This window comes from Mustela lutreola, chromosome 7 (genome assembly GCF_030435805.1).
Source record: "Mustela lutreola isolate mMusLut2 chromosome 7, mMusLut2.pri, whole genome shotgun sequence".
In the NCBI taxonomy this organism is placed as follows: Eukaryota; Metazoa; Chordata; class Mammalia; order Carnivora; family Mustelidae; genus Mustela; species Mustela lutreola.
In genome coordinates, this window is record NC_081296.1 from 44,231,325 (window position 1) to 44,244,582 (window position 13,258).

The window sequence follows — 13,258 nt, forward strand, 5'->3', positions numbered from 1 at the left end:
TTTAAAATTCTATGGTATAATTTACGAGGGAAGCCACTTGGCCCTGGACCTTTCTTTGTTGAGAGGTTCTTTAATTACTGGTTGAATCTTTTGTGATAACTCCGTTAACTTTTCTATTTCTTCTTGATTTAATTTTTATAATTTGTTTATTTCTAGGAATTTCTGTATGTTACTTAGATTATTTAATTTTTTGATATGCAAGTGTTCATAGCATTCTCTTATAATCTTTTTCATTTCTCTAAGGTTAGTAGTAATGTCCCCATTTTCATTTCTAATGTGGGTTGTTGTTGTTTTTTGTTTTTTTGTCTTCTTATATTTATTTTGTAAGCTATTTTTTTTTATCTTCAATCAGCCAGAGTAGACTTTCTGTGATTTGTAACTAAGAAGCCTGAGTAACATGGCAGACATCCCTGACTTGTTCTTGACTTAGTGAAATTTTAAAGTGTTGGCTTCTCCCTGAAATTGTACTTAGATTAAAATTCTGTAAGTCAGTCAGAGAAAGAAAAATATCATGTGATTTTGTGAAATTTAAAAAACAAAATAAATGAGCATAAGGGGAAAAAAAGAGGAAAGTAGAAGAAACAGATTCTTAACTACGGAGAACAAACTAAGGGTTACCAGATGGAAAATGAGTGGGGGAATGGGTGACATAGGTGATGGGGATTAAGGAGTAAACTTGTGATGAGCACAGGGTATTGTATGGAAGGCTGAATCACTAAATTATACACCTTGAAGCTAATATAATACTGTATGTTAACTAGTTGGAATTTAAATAAAAACTTAAAAAGCTGTATGGAAACTTTCAGGGAAGCTTTGGCCTAGTCTTGCAAGTGTTTACACATCAAACTCGTTTGATTTTTAAAAAATGAATAAACAGCCTTCCTTGTTATTTCTGTTTTTAATTACAAAATTATAAGGATTCAAATTTGGGGGTAAGGTGGAACAAGCACACTCCATTCTGATTTTCCTATTGTATGCAGCTATAAAACCAGGACAGAATGAATGCAACACCTTTTGAGAACTCTGAAAAGCAGACACAAGTAGGTCGAGTGGAGGAAAAGGACAGAATTCAAAGTATCACTTAATCAGTGGTGAGTGAACCATTTTTCTCCCTCTGATAGCCCTCAGCCTGATTTTGGCAGCCTGAAATGAGGAAATGGGCACTGGTGTGGTAAGAGGGAGGTGTCAGAGAAGGTTTCCAGCTCAGGCACACAGAGTCTCTGGTAGCTCTAGGACCCCACAAGCACCAAAAACTGAGGGAGACAAACTTTCCAATCAGGGGAGTTATCGTCTCAAAATGGTGAGGGGATCCCCATTGCTTTTTTCACTCCCTCTGACTTCCCTTCTCTACTTAGCCCTGGACATCGGTGCAGTTATGGTGAGTGTTTGCAAGAAATGAAATAAAGCCCCAGCATTCTAAGTGGAGGATCAAAAAGGAGTCCCATGGAATTTGTAAGTACCGAGGAGAGTTAAGAGTAAGAGGGAGAAGCTTTTGATAAGTACCTGATAAAATTGTTAATGAACTCCTGATATCACTTCTGAGGAGTGCATGTGTGGTCCTGTTCATAAACAATATACCAAAGACTGAGAACTCAAAAAAGAGAGGGATGACCATTCAGGACTCTGGCCACGGAACAGAATATGTGTGAGACAGATTTGAATAAAACTGTGAAGGCTTTGAAAATGGGAGTGACATTGAAACCATACTCACAGATGGCTGGTTGGAACTTGCAACCTGAACCCAACCAGGTTAATTGCCAGCTAAAACAAAAATACCAACATTCTCCATATGAGTAAAACAAAACACAGAGTCTCATAATATTCAAAATGTCCAAGATACAATCCGGAATACAAAGCCTATAAAGAACCAGACAGATCTGAACTTACATGAGAAAGAGACAATCAACACATACCAATGCTGATTTGATACAGATGTTTGAATTATCTGTCAAAGCACAGGAGAAGCTATTATAAAATTGTTCCTGGAATAGAGACAAACATTCTTAATATGAACATGAAGATACAAAGTCTTAGTAAAGAAATGGAAGACAAAACAAAGAACCAAATGAAAATTTTATAATAAAAAAATACAGTATTTAAAAAATCTGACTAGAATGAATGGATTCAATAGCAGAATTGAGAAAGCAAAATGAATAATTTAATCAGAAGATAGACCAGTAGAAATTATCTGGTCTGAAAACAGAAAAATATTTTTTAAAAAAGTACAGAGCCTACAGAACCTGTGAAACAAAACCAAACTAATGTTTGTGTTATCTGAGTTTCAGACAAAGAGAGAAATCAATTATAGCTGATACCATTCACTAAGATGGCTATTATTAACAAACCCTGAAATTAATACATGTTGGTGAGGATGTGGAGAGATAAGAACCTTTATTCATCGTTATTGGGAATTTAAAATGGTGCAACCACTGTAGAAAAGTTTGGCAGTTTCACAAAATGTTGAATATAGGAATTATAATATAACTCAGCAATTCCACTCTGAGGTGTATACTCAAAAAAACAGAAAACAGGATTCAAACACACAGGACTTGTACACAAATATTCATAGCAGAATTATTCACAGTGGCTAAAAAGTCAAAACAAGCCAAATATCCAATCAACATAAATGGACAAACAAAATGTAGCATATACATGCAACGGAATATTAGTCATAAACAAGAATGAAATTCTGATATAAGCTGCAACATGGATGAACCTTGAAAACATTACGCTAAGTGAAAAAAATGCAGATATAAAATAATACAGACAAACATGGTATGATACCACTTTTGGAAGGTATTGGAATATACAAATTCACAGAGAAGAGAAGTTACCAGAACTTACCAGAACTAGATGGTGGGGGAAAGGGGAATTATACCAAATGGATACAGAGTTTCTGTTTGGGCTGATGAAAAATCCTGGAAATAGATAGCAGCGATCCTTGTACAACATTGATAATATACTGTATAGCACTGAATTGTATACTTAAAAATATTAAAATAGCACACCATCCTATATTATTGTATTATTAAGTGTAAAATTACCAAATTGTAACTCTGAAACTAATATTACACTGTATGTTAACTAGAATTAAAAACTTTTTAAAAATGTTAAAATAGTAAATTTTATATTGTGTATATTTTACCACAATAAAAAGGGTTCCCTTTGCCTGAAAACTTCCCAAATTTGGCAAAAGACAGAAATGTACAGATTCAAGGAGTTCAGCAAATCCCAAATAGCATAATCCCAAAGAAATTCAGACCCAAAGATGCCATATCCAAACTGCTGAAAACTAAAGACAAAAAAAAAAAACAATTTGAAAGCAGTAAAAGAAAAACACCTTGATATAAAGGAACAATAATTCAAATAACTGCAGATTTTTACCAGAAACCATGGAGACCCAAAGTGGCACAACACTTTTTAAAATGCAGGGGAAAAAATCTGTCTACCTAAAATTCTATATCTAGTTAAAATATTATTTAGGAATCAAGGTGAAATAAAGACATTCTCAGATGAAAGTAAGCTAAGAGAATTATCATCAGACCTACTGTAAAAAAAATTACTAAAGAAAGTTCTTCAGACAAAAGGAAAATGATACCAGAAGAAAACTTTGCATATTATTAATAATGGATGAGCAAAAGAAATGGTAAGTTTCTGAGTAAATATAATAGATCATTCTCTCAAGTTCTCCAAAAAGTATTTGACAGTTGAAACAAAAATTATAACATTATCTAATGGAGTGGTCAATTAATATAGGTGTAATATATATATATATATATATTACACCTATATTCATATATATATATATATTACACCTATATTACACCTATATATATATATTACACCTATATATATATATATATATGAGATAAATAAAACATAAAACAAGGAGGATAAAAGGACATATGATGGTAAGTATTCTACATTAAACTTTAAGAGGTAAAATATTTATTCTAAGTAAAATGTTAAAGCTAAGAATGCAAATTGTGCAGCTACTCTGGAAAACAGCATCTTATCAAGTTAAATATGCACTTACAATGTGACTTAGCAATCCTTCTCCTAGGTAATTATTCTACAGAAAGAAAAACTTACGGTTACACAAAAATATGTATATGAATGTTTATATCTATTTATTTTAGATATTTATTTGTAATCTCCACACTGTATTTCTAATCACCAAACTCTATTAATAATATATTTATAATCACCAAACAGGAAACAATTCATATGTCCTTTAATGGATTAATAGATAAACAAACTTGGTTTATAAATATAATGGATTACTACTCAGCAATAAAAAAGAATCAACCATTTATATATGCAACAGCTGTATAAATCTCATAGTCATTACACTGAGTGAAAGAAGCCAGTCTCAAAGGTTACATAAGGTAGTATTCTATTTATAGGACATTCTGGAAAAGACAAAACTATGGTAACAGACCATAATATCAGTGATTGCAATATAGAAAAATTGAAGAACTGAAAGGAGTAACAGGTGAATCAGAGTGATATTTTACCTCACATTATACCCAGTAAGCGACAGAACAAGTAGACAAAATCAGTAGGATATAAAGAGATTTGAATTACAAAATTAAGAAAATTGACCCAGTGGACATATAGCCAACAACTACAGAGTATATATATACCTTTTAAGTATACATGAAAAATTGACATTTACTCAGTCATAAAGATAATCTCAGCACACTTGAAAGTTTGAAAATCACAGAGAGTATATTCTCTGATATACTACTACAATATAGATACCATACATACCCAATGGAATCAATAAAATTAAAGAGATTGATCATAGCAGGTGTTGGTGACAATTTGGAACAACTAAAACACTTGTATAATGCTGATGAGAATATTAAGCAATGTGGCCCTTTGGAAAACAGTGCAAGAGCTTCCTAAACAACTGAACATGCATTTGCCAAGTGACCTAGTAATCCCAGTCCTCAGTATTTACCAAAGGTAAATGAATCATTTATCCATTTAAAGATTTGTATACAATGTTACTACAAATTCAGTGCTTAAAATTGGTATTTTTGAATAATCAAATCACTAATAGTTCAAAATGCCAAAGGTATATAAGGGTATGAAGTGAAAAGTCTTCATCACCCCTGTCTCTCAGGCATCTACTTCCTTTCCCTACTTAAGTAATCCTTGTTTAAATAACTCCCACAGAGCTGTTTTGTACATAGAAAAGCAAATCTGTAATGTGTCTATGTGCATGCACACACATGTGGTGTACCAAGTACCAAGTACCAAGAATGGAATGATATACACCAGGGTTATTAACACTGGTTACTTTGGGTGTGTAGGGTAAGGGGGAAAGAACTAAGAAATGAAGAAAATCTGTTAACTTTTTAAAATACAGATCTGCATCATTTAACTGGGTTATCTAATTCTAGTCAGGAACACAGGATTTTAAGAAGCAGATTTCCTACCTGATTACCTTTGGCAAATTTCTTATTCTTTATGCCTCAATATCCTCATTTACAGACGGAAGTACTGATAGTTTCTACCTCCTAAGACCTAGAGGCAAATTATAACAAATAATTGATATAAAGGACTTTTAGCCTAGTGTCTGGCATATAGAAAATGATTAGTAAAGGTTAACTATAAAAAATAATAACCTTAAACTCATTTTAAAAAACAAAATGATTCAGAAGGGCCCAAACATCCAAATAAAGAAGCTAGACAGAGAATAACAAAATATACTTAAAGAGATGTGTAAGGGACACTTCAGTTCAAGAGTGTTATAAACCCATGCTTTAAACTCTCCTCCTGCTCTATATATGTGGATTATAGATTAGGTCAACAACAAGAAAAAGACAAACTCATGTTCAAACATAAAATGAATACTTCTCTGGGTCAGAAACAGAAGACAATAGTGACATGGAGCCAAAGCCACAGCCCCGCAGATTTCTGGGTCCACAAAGCAACTAGAAGCCAGTGGGATTTTTTTACTCATTGGAATTGACGAAAGCATTCCATATGTGGCATGGAACCATGGTCTAAGTGGGCTCTGCAAAAGTGATTGTGATCACTATCTGATGTTACTGCTTATGTAAATCTGTATAACTTCATTATTAGTAGAATCAACAGAGAAAACTGCACAGACACCTGAGCAAAGCTACATCCTGCCCAAGATACTGGGCCAGCTGCACTCTCAAGCCACTTTGGGGCAGGAGTTTCTAGACATGGAAACCCAGTTCTGGAGTAGGGTCCTGGATGACTAAAGGGAGGAAACCACAAAACTGCCAAACAGAGAGGGGTGATCAAAGAGAAGTGGGGGAGGTGGGGGGAGCAGGAGACTTCCAGTGAACATTGAATCTTTAGATAAAAATTCCACACCATCTGATGGAAATAAACATTAAGAAAGAAAACCAAGAACAGAATAAGAAATAACCAAAAATTCTGGACAAATATTTTTAAAAATCTTCTTAAATAGGTCCTAATCTAGTAAAAAAGAGGGAAAGCTCAGGAGGAGAAACTTACTGCAGGCAGGAACCCAGAGAGTTTGAGCACTGAAGTTGACTTCTGCTTTGAGAGTACTTGCTCAACTGGAGGAACCTGAGCATTATACAGCCTATCCCTGGTGAAGGAAAATAAAGCTCATGTCTAGTAGGAGACTAGCTTACAAAGCTGAGAACACAAAGGTCTACATCTTAGTGTAAGGATGAATTAGAAATACTCACTTACCTTCAACCACTGGTACAGGAAAAAAAAAAAAAAAATATATATATATATATATATATATATCTCAAACTGTGACTTGTCTGGAGTAAGGAGGATCTCCCCTGAGAATTTGTATTTATAAACTAAGAAAATTTGTGTAGCTATTTCAAGCAAAATAACTTGAACAAAATAACAAAAATGTTAAGCATTACCTGATTTGATAAAGAGGGTCACTATAAAATAGAGCTCAATTCACCAGGAAAATAAGCTATGGTTGTATGTACATTATATATAATCTTACAGAAGTTGATAAATTACAACTATAAACTGATAAACCCAACACCAGAGTCTGGGAGATTTTAAAATATTCCCTTTAGTAACTGATCAAGGGGAATAAAAAATCAGTAAGACTACAGAAAATGTGAACATAGTTAAGTAATTTGATCTCAAGTGTATACCTTCTGCCCACAGGACTTCTTTCAGTGTTCCTTAGATTGCAGTCTCCTGATGATAAATTCAGAAAAAGTCTGCCTTTGTTTTTGAAAAGCATTTTTGCTAGGAATATAATTCTAGGTTGACAGGTGTTTTTTTTTTTTCCTTTTTCGGTGCTTTTAAGGAAATCTGATGTCATCCTCATCTTTGTTCCTCTGTATGTCATGATTTTTTATCTAACTACTTTAAATTAAATTTTTATCTGGCTGCTTAAAATTTTCTCTTTATTACTGGTTTTCAGCAATTTTATCATGCTGCCTTTGTGGTTTTTCTTCATGTATCATGTACTTGGGATTTGTTGAGCTTCTTAGATCTTCAGGAGTACAGTTTTCATGCTTGGAAAATATTAGGCCTTGATGCCCAGCAGCTCAATGGATTGTTTCTATTGCTATCTTAAAACTCTCTGAACTTTTCTTCTGCTGTCTCTGATCTGCCATTAATCACATCAGCATAATTTTTATCCCAGAGGTAGTTTTTATCTTTAATATTCAATTTGGATTTTTAAATATCTTAGTTTTTTAAAGATAATTCTATTAACTGTTTTAATGTCCTGTCCTAATTCTGAAATCTGTATCAGTTCTGGGTCAATGTTGACCAGCTATTTTCCTCATTATGACTATGTTTTCCTGCCTCTTTGTATGCCTCATAGCCTTTTACTGGATGCCAAACATTGTGAATTTTACTTTTGTGGATACTCAACATTTTTGTATTTCTTTATATCTTCTTGAGTTTTGTTCTGGGATATAGTACACTAGAAATTACTTGACCCTTTCAGATCTTGCTTTTGTGATTTGTTAGTTGGGTACAGAGCAATGCCCAGTCTGCTACTACAAGTGCTAATTATTCTCGCATTGAGGCAAGACTTTCCTGAGTTTTCTATCCAATGATCCCTGAATTTTACATTTTTAAATTCTTATAGGAATATGTACTGTTTCTAGCCCTATTTAAAATGCCAGCATTATTCTGCCTAATCCTTTCAGATTTTTCTTTCCCTGGTTCCTTTTCCCTAATTTCTTCACACACAACATAGTACTCTGCTGAATACTGCAAATCTCTGTGCAGCTCTTACCTCTCTAGGACTTAGTCCTATGAACACTTCTTCCCTGGGCCTTCCCAAACTCTCAGCTCTGTCTCCTCCAGGAATCTCTGTTTATGCCTTATTTTCCTTTCTCTGTGCTATGGCTTGTGACCTCTCAAGTCAGTAAACTCAGGCAACCATAGGGCTCACCTCATTTGTTTTGTGTCGTGGATCACTATCTTTCATTTTTGAGGTCACTGTCTTGAAAACCATACTTTCATGGGGTTATTTCATAGGGGGAGGTTAATCCAATACTTATTACTCCAAATTGGCCAGAAGTGAAAGTTCTAAAAACTATTTTTAAGTTATGCAATAAAATGATTCTTAAAAATCCCAGGGGGAACTAATCTAAAACTAGTATGCAAGATGATAGTAGTAAAAGATAGGAAATGCTGAGGTAGATCTAAAAAGGTTGGAGGGGTGCCTGGGTGGCTCAGTGGGTTAAGCCTCTGCCTTCAACTCAGGTCATGATCCCAGGGTCCTGGGATCGAGCCCCACATCAGGCTCTCTGCTCATCAGAGCCTGTTTCCCCCTCTCTGTCTGCCTGCCTCTCTGCCTACTGTGATCTCTCTCTCTCTTTTTCTCTGTGTTAAATAAATAAGTAAAATCTTTAAAAAGAAAATAAAAAATAAAAAGGTTAGGAAATTCTGACATAAGGTCCTTGGATACTGGCATGAAAAGATTTTCATGATATTATCAGTCAGGATAGGTTAGACTTATAGTAACCACCCCATAATGTCAATTACTAAAAGCAACAAAAATTTATTTCTCACGCAACAAAAATTTATTTCTCATTGCAAATTGGAAGGGTGATTTTTCTTTTCATTAGTTACTCAGATGACAGAGTAACCACCATCTCAACTGTTGCCAGTAAACGAGTCAGAGGAAAGACAAGAGTCTAGAAAGTCTCAAATTGGCAATTCAGTGCCTGAGTTCAGAAGTTACACATCATATTTGCTCACAATTCACAGGCCAGATCCACACAGATGGGCCCAATCACCCACAAGGGAAGTATAATCTTCCTGTGTCAGGTTCTCTAGGAAGACCCTAACTATATGGTGAATAATCCTAAGGACTATCACAGATCATCCTTCTGGTCAATAGTTATTCAGTGCACCCCCTTCCTACAGCCCATTTTCTCTTCTGAGGAGAGGTAACTCAAAAGTCCCATTAAATCAAATCAATGGCAGCAAGCTCAAAGTTCAGTTACCTTCCGCCAGTCTCTAATGGGCAATGGTATGCACTAGTCTCTTCTTGAACTATTGACCTCTGACCTAAAAATCTGTCTCCTACACATACAAGATTGAAATAGAATTAGAAAAACTGTAATAAATGCTCTTATGCAGAAAGGGAAAGACGGGTGATACACAAAGTCGCTGGCCCAAAACAATTCTCTCCTACAGAAATCCGAGGAGATCCCTAATCCATTGTTGTCCATAGTTATTGAACCCACCATCTAGGAGGTCTTTCATTTTTTTCTTTATTCTTTTCACATCTGAGGTGGATATTGGAAATAGGTTCTATTTGGGGACCAAACGACTTTTTCCATCTGCTATCTCATGTAGAAAGTTGGGGGGCCCCAAAAAAACTAGTTCAAAGGAGTACATGCACCCCAATGATTACAGCAACATTATCAACAATAGCCCAGATTATACAAGAAGTCCAGATGTCCATCAACTGATGAATGGATAAAGATGTGGTGTATATATACAGTAAAATATTAGCCATCAGAAAGAATGAAATCTTGTGGGATGCCTGGATGGCTCAGTTGGTTAAGTGCCTGATTTTGGCTCAGGTCATGATCTCAGGGTCCTGGGATCGAGTCCTGCATTGAGCTACTTGCTCAGCAAGGAGTCTGCTTCTCCATCTGCCTGCTGCTCTCCCTGCTTGTGTGTTCTCTTTCCCTCTCTAATGAATAAATAAAATCTTTAAAAAAAGAGAGAGAATGAAATCTTGCCATTTGCAAGGACATGGATGGAATTAGAGTATACTGTGCTAAGCAAAATATTAATGAGTCAGACAAAAGACAAATACCTTATGATTTCATTCATATATGGAATTCAAGAAACAAATGAACATTAAAAAAAGTAAGAAAGGGGTTTTAAAAAAAAAGTGTAAAACCAAGAAATGGACTCTTAACTATAGAGAACACGTTGATGGTAACCAGTGGGGAGATGGGCAGGGGGATGGGTTAAATAGGTGATGGGGTTTAAAGGGATTAAGGCTTTATAGGTGCTGGAGACTAAGAGGGATTAGGCCATTTCTGATGAGCACGAGATATTATATGGAAGAGTTGGGTCACTAGATTCCACACCTGAAACTACTATTATACTGTATGTTAATTAATTGGAATTTAAATAAAACTTGGGGAGGAAAAAAAAAAGGAGAATTAGGGGCCTAAGTGTTCACTTTAATTCTTGAACAATTATAAACTTTAAGTCCAGGTTCTTGGTTTCTTTGACAGTGTAACTTTCTCAAAATATTTGCTTCTTATTTATATAATTCGTTAGCAATGAGCCAATAGTCATGACAACAATGTTAAAGACATACCCACAATGTTAAAGACAAGGTCCCTCTAGCTTTTCCCCACATTTAGATTGAGCCATCAGGCTTTGGTACAAGACTGACACTTTAGTACCCATTTCCCAAGCCATTTTGCCTATCTGAACAGAATGGCAGGCATTAGTATTTCCAACTTTTGACAGATATTAATATTTAGGATATGGGAATAAGGAATCAAAATCACTGGGAATTCTCAGGAATCCCAAAATTATGCAGAATCATCACTCTGTATATGCTTAATATATTTTAAAATAGTTATCAGTGACCATAATAAATACAGAATCATTTTTCTGTGATAATTATGCTAAACGTTTCATATATTTTCTGTTGAAAAGACACAATAATATGTGGTTTATTAATATGGATCAGTGTATTGTGATGATTATGTATTTCAATACCACTGTCTCTGCCTGACAAAGATATTTGATAACAAAAAATATTAAATGAAGGAAACATTAGCATAAATGCCAAATAAAAATCATTTTAAAAACTGAAAGTACTACAAATACTTGTTAAAAGTTTATCTTAAAATGAAACTTAAAAGCACATAACTGCCCTGATAGTTTTTATCTTTATTATAACAAACATTTCAGACACAAAAATTTATCTTTCATTTTTGCATTGGTATTAGTTGAGCTGCTAAGGATTATCCAAAAACATCTGCAAGTTGGTTTTAGGTTACATGTTGATATTTATAAAAGCTTTTTTCCCTTTTTGCTAATGAAAATATTTTGTCCGCATTCCCTGGTTTTGGTCTTGCTATTGAACATGATACTGCTTTTGTTAATTTAGAGTTTAGATAAATTTCTGATTTCATTTCAGCATGTTCCAAAAACATTACTTCTTTTCTTAGCATTTCTAGTTAAAGTATTTGCAAAGAACAGCAGCCTTTGGCAAATAATCATACAAATTAAGAAATGCCAACGAACTTACTTGGTATATTTGAATGCTACATTTGGATGTCCCATCAAGGGTAATAGCACCATACAGATTCAGAAGTCAAAACTGCCAATTTAAGGAATTAATTTGCTTCTACATAGTACTTCTTGGAACACCATTGATGGGATTTACATAAAGTATACTACATACATAATCCTATTAATATTTATTTTATTTACAAGAATGACTCAACGTGGGCGCCTGGGTGGCTCAGTGGGTTAAGCCGCTGCCTTCGGCTCAGGTCATGATCTCAGGGTCCTGGGATCGAGTCCCGCATCGGGCTCTCTGCTCAGCAGGGAGTCTGCTTCCTCCTCTCTCTCTCTGCCTGCCTCTCTGCCTACTTGTAATCTCTCTCTGTCAAATAAATAAATAAAATCTTTAAAAAAAAAAAAAAAAGAATGACTCAACGTTAGTAGCAGACAGGAACAAACATGTATTTGTAACATGGCAATAGCTACAAGCAAGATTGTGTGATTAGACAGTGACCACTTCTCTTCTACATCCTCCTGTTCGGATTCCTGGAAATGTTGACCTTACTCTTGGACTCTTGCTTTTGGGCTTGATTTCAGTGAATTCCTTCAATCCAGTAATGGCTCCAAATTCATTACTAAGCTTTAATTCTTGTTTAGTTGCAATACTTTCTTCTATTTAATCAATTTCTTAACTGACTTGTATTGAGATTCAGAAAAATACATAAATTTCCCAAGAAATGCAATAACGAATGCCTGCATAGAAACACTACCAGGCGGCCTCTTCTTAACCAAATTAGTAGTTTGAACAATTAGTATGATGGCCATATTCTTGATTCAGTTAAGCTTTGTTGCTTAAAGGTTTTCTCCTTTTTCTGATTGGGGATAAGAAGTTTTATCTCTTCCAACCCTTCAAGTATCTAAATTTCTGAACTTTCCCTATTCTCTATTTCCACTGGCAATCTTACCATTTCTCATCTGGGTTCGCTTCTTTCTTAAAATATCTTATCAAATGCTAACTAATATAGTAAACAAAATTGTTATACATACCCTTCCAATAGAGATACAACTTCACTATATTATTTTTCTTCCAAATATGGTAGGCAAGTTTACGAAATCTTCCACCACAGCTGAATGGGGATCACCTCATGTAACTTAACCATCTGTCATCTAAACCAATGCAATATAGTTTAATTTAGTAGTTTTGTTTCTTTTTATGGCAGCATTCCACTTTCAGGGCTAATCCTCTATCAGATGGATTAACTCACTTGAAATAAACTGCCTTAACTTAAAAATGTTTCTTTCTTCCTTATGCTGCATGTCCATCTAAATAAACAGGGACTCTCTGTTCACAGTCCCTCGGGAGCACTGACTGATGTAGTAATCATTATCACCATGTCAGAGAGAAAAGAAGGTTTTAAAGAGTCTCACATCAACATTTAAATGATCCAAGTCAGAAGTTACTTTTCACTTACAGCTTGTTGGCCAGGGAATCAGCATATAACCACATACTATTTGGTGAATAGCACGAATGAAA

The 13,258-nt window shown here is 34.7% G+C and overlaps 1 long non-coding RNA gene across 1 annotated transcript in view; it reads left to right on the plus strand.

Annotated features, from left to right (window-relative positions):
* Positions 1 to 13,258, plus strand: part of LOC131835850 (uncharacterized) — a 68,236-nt gene that overhangs the window by 53,938 nt on the left and 1,040 nt on the right. The window lies entirely within an intron of this gene.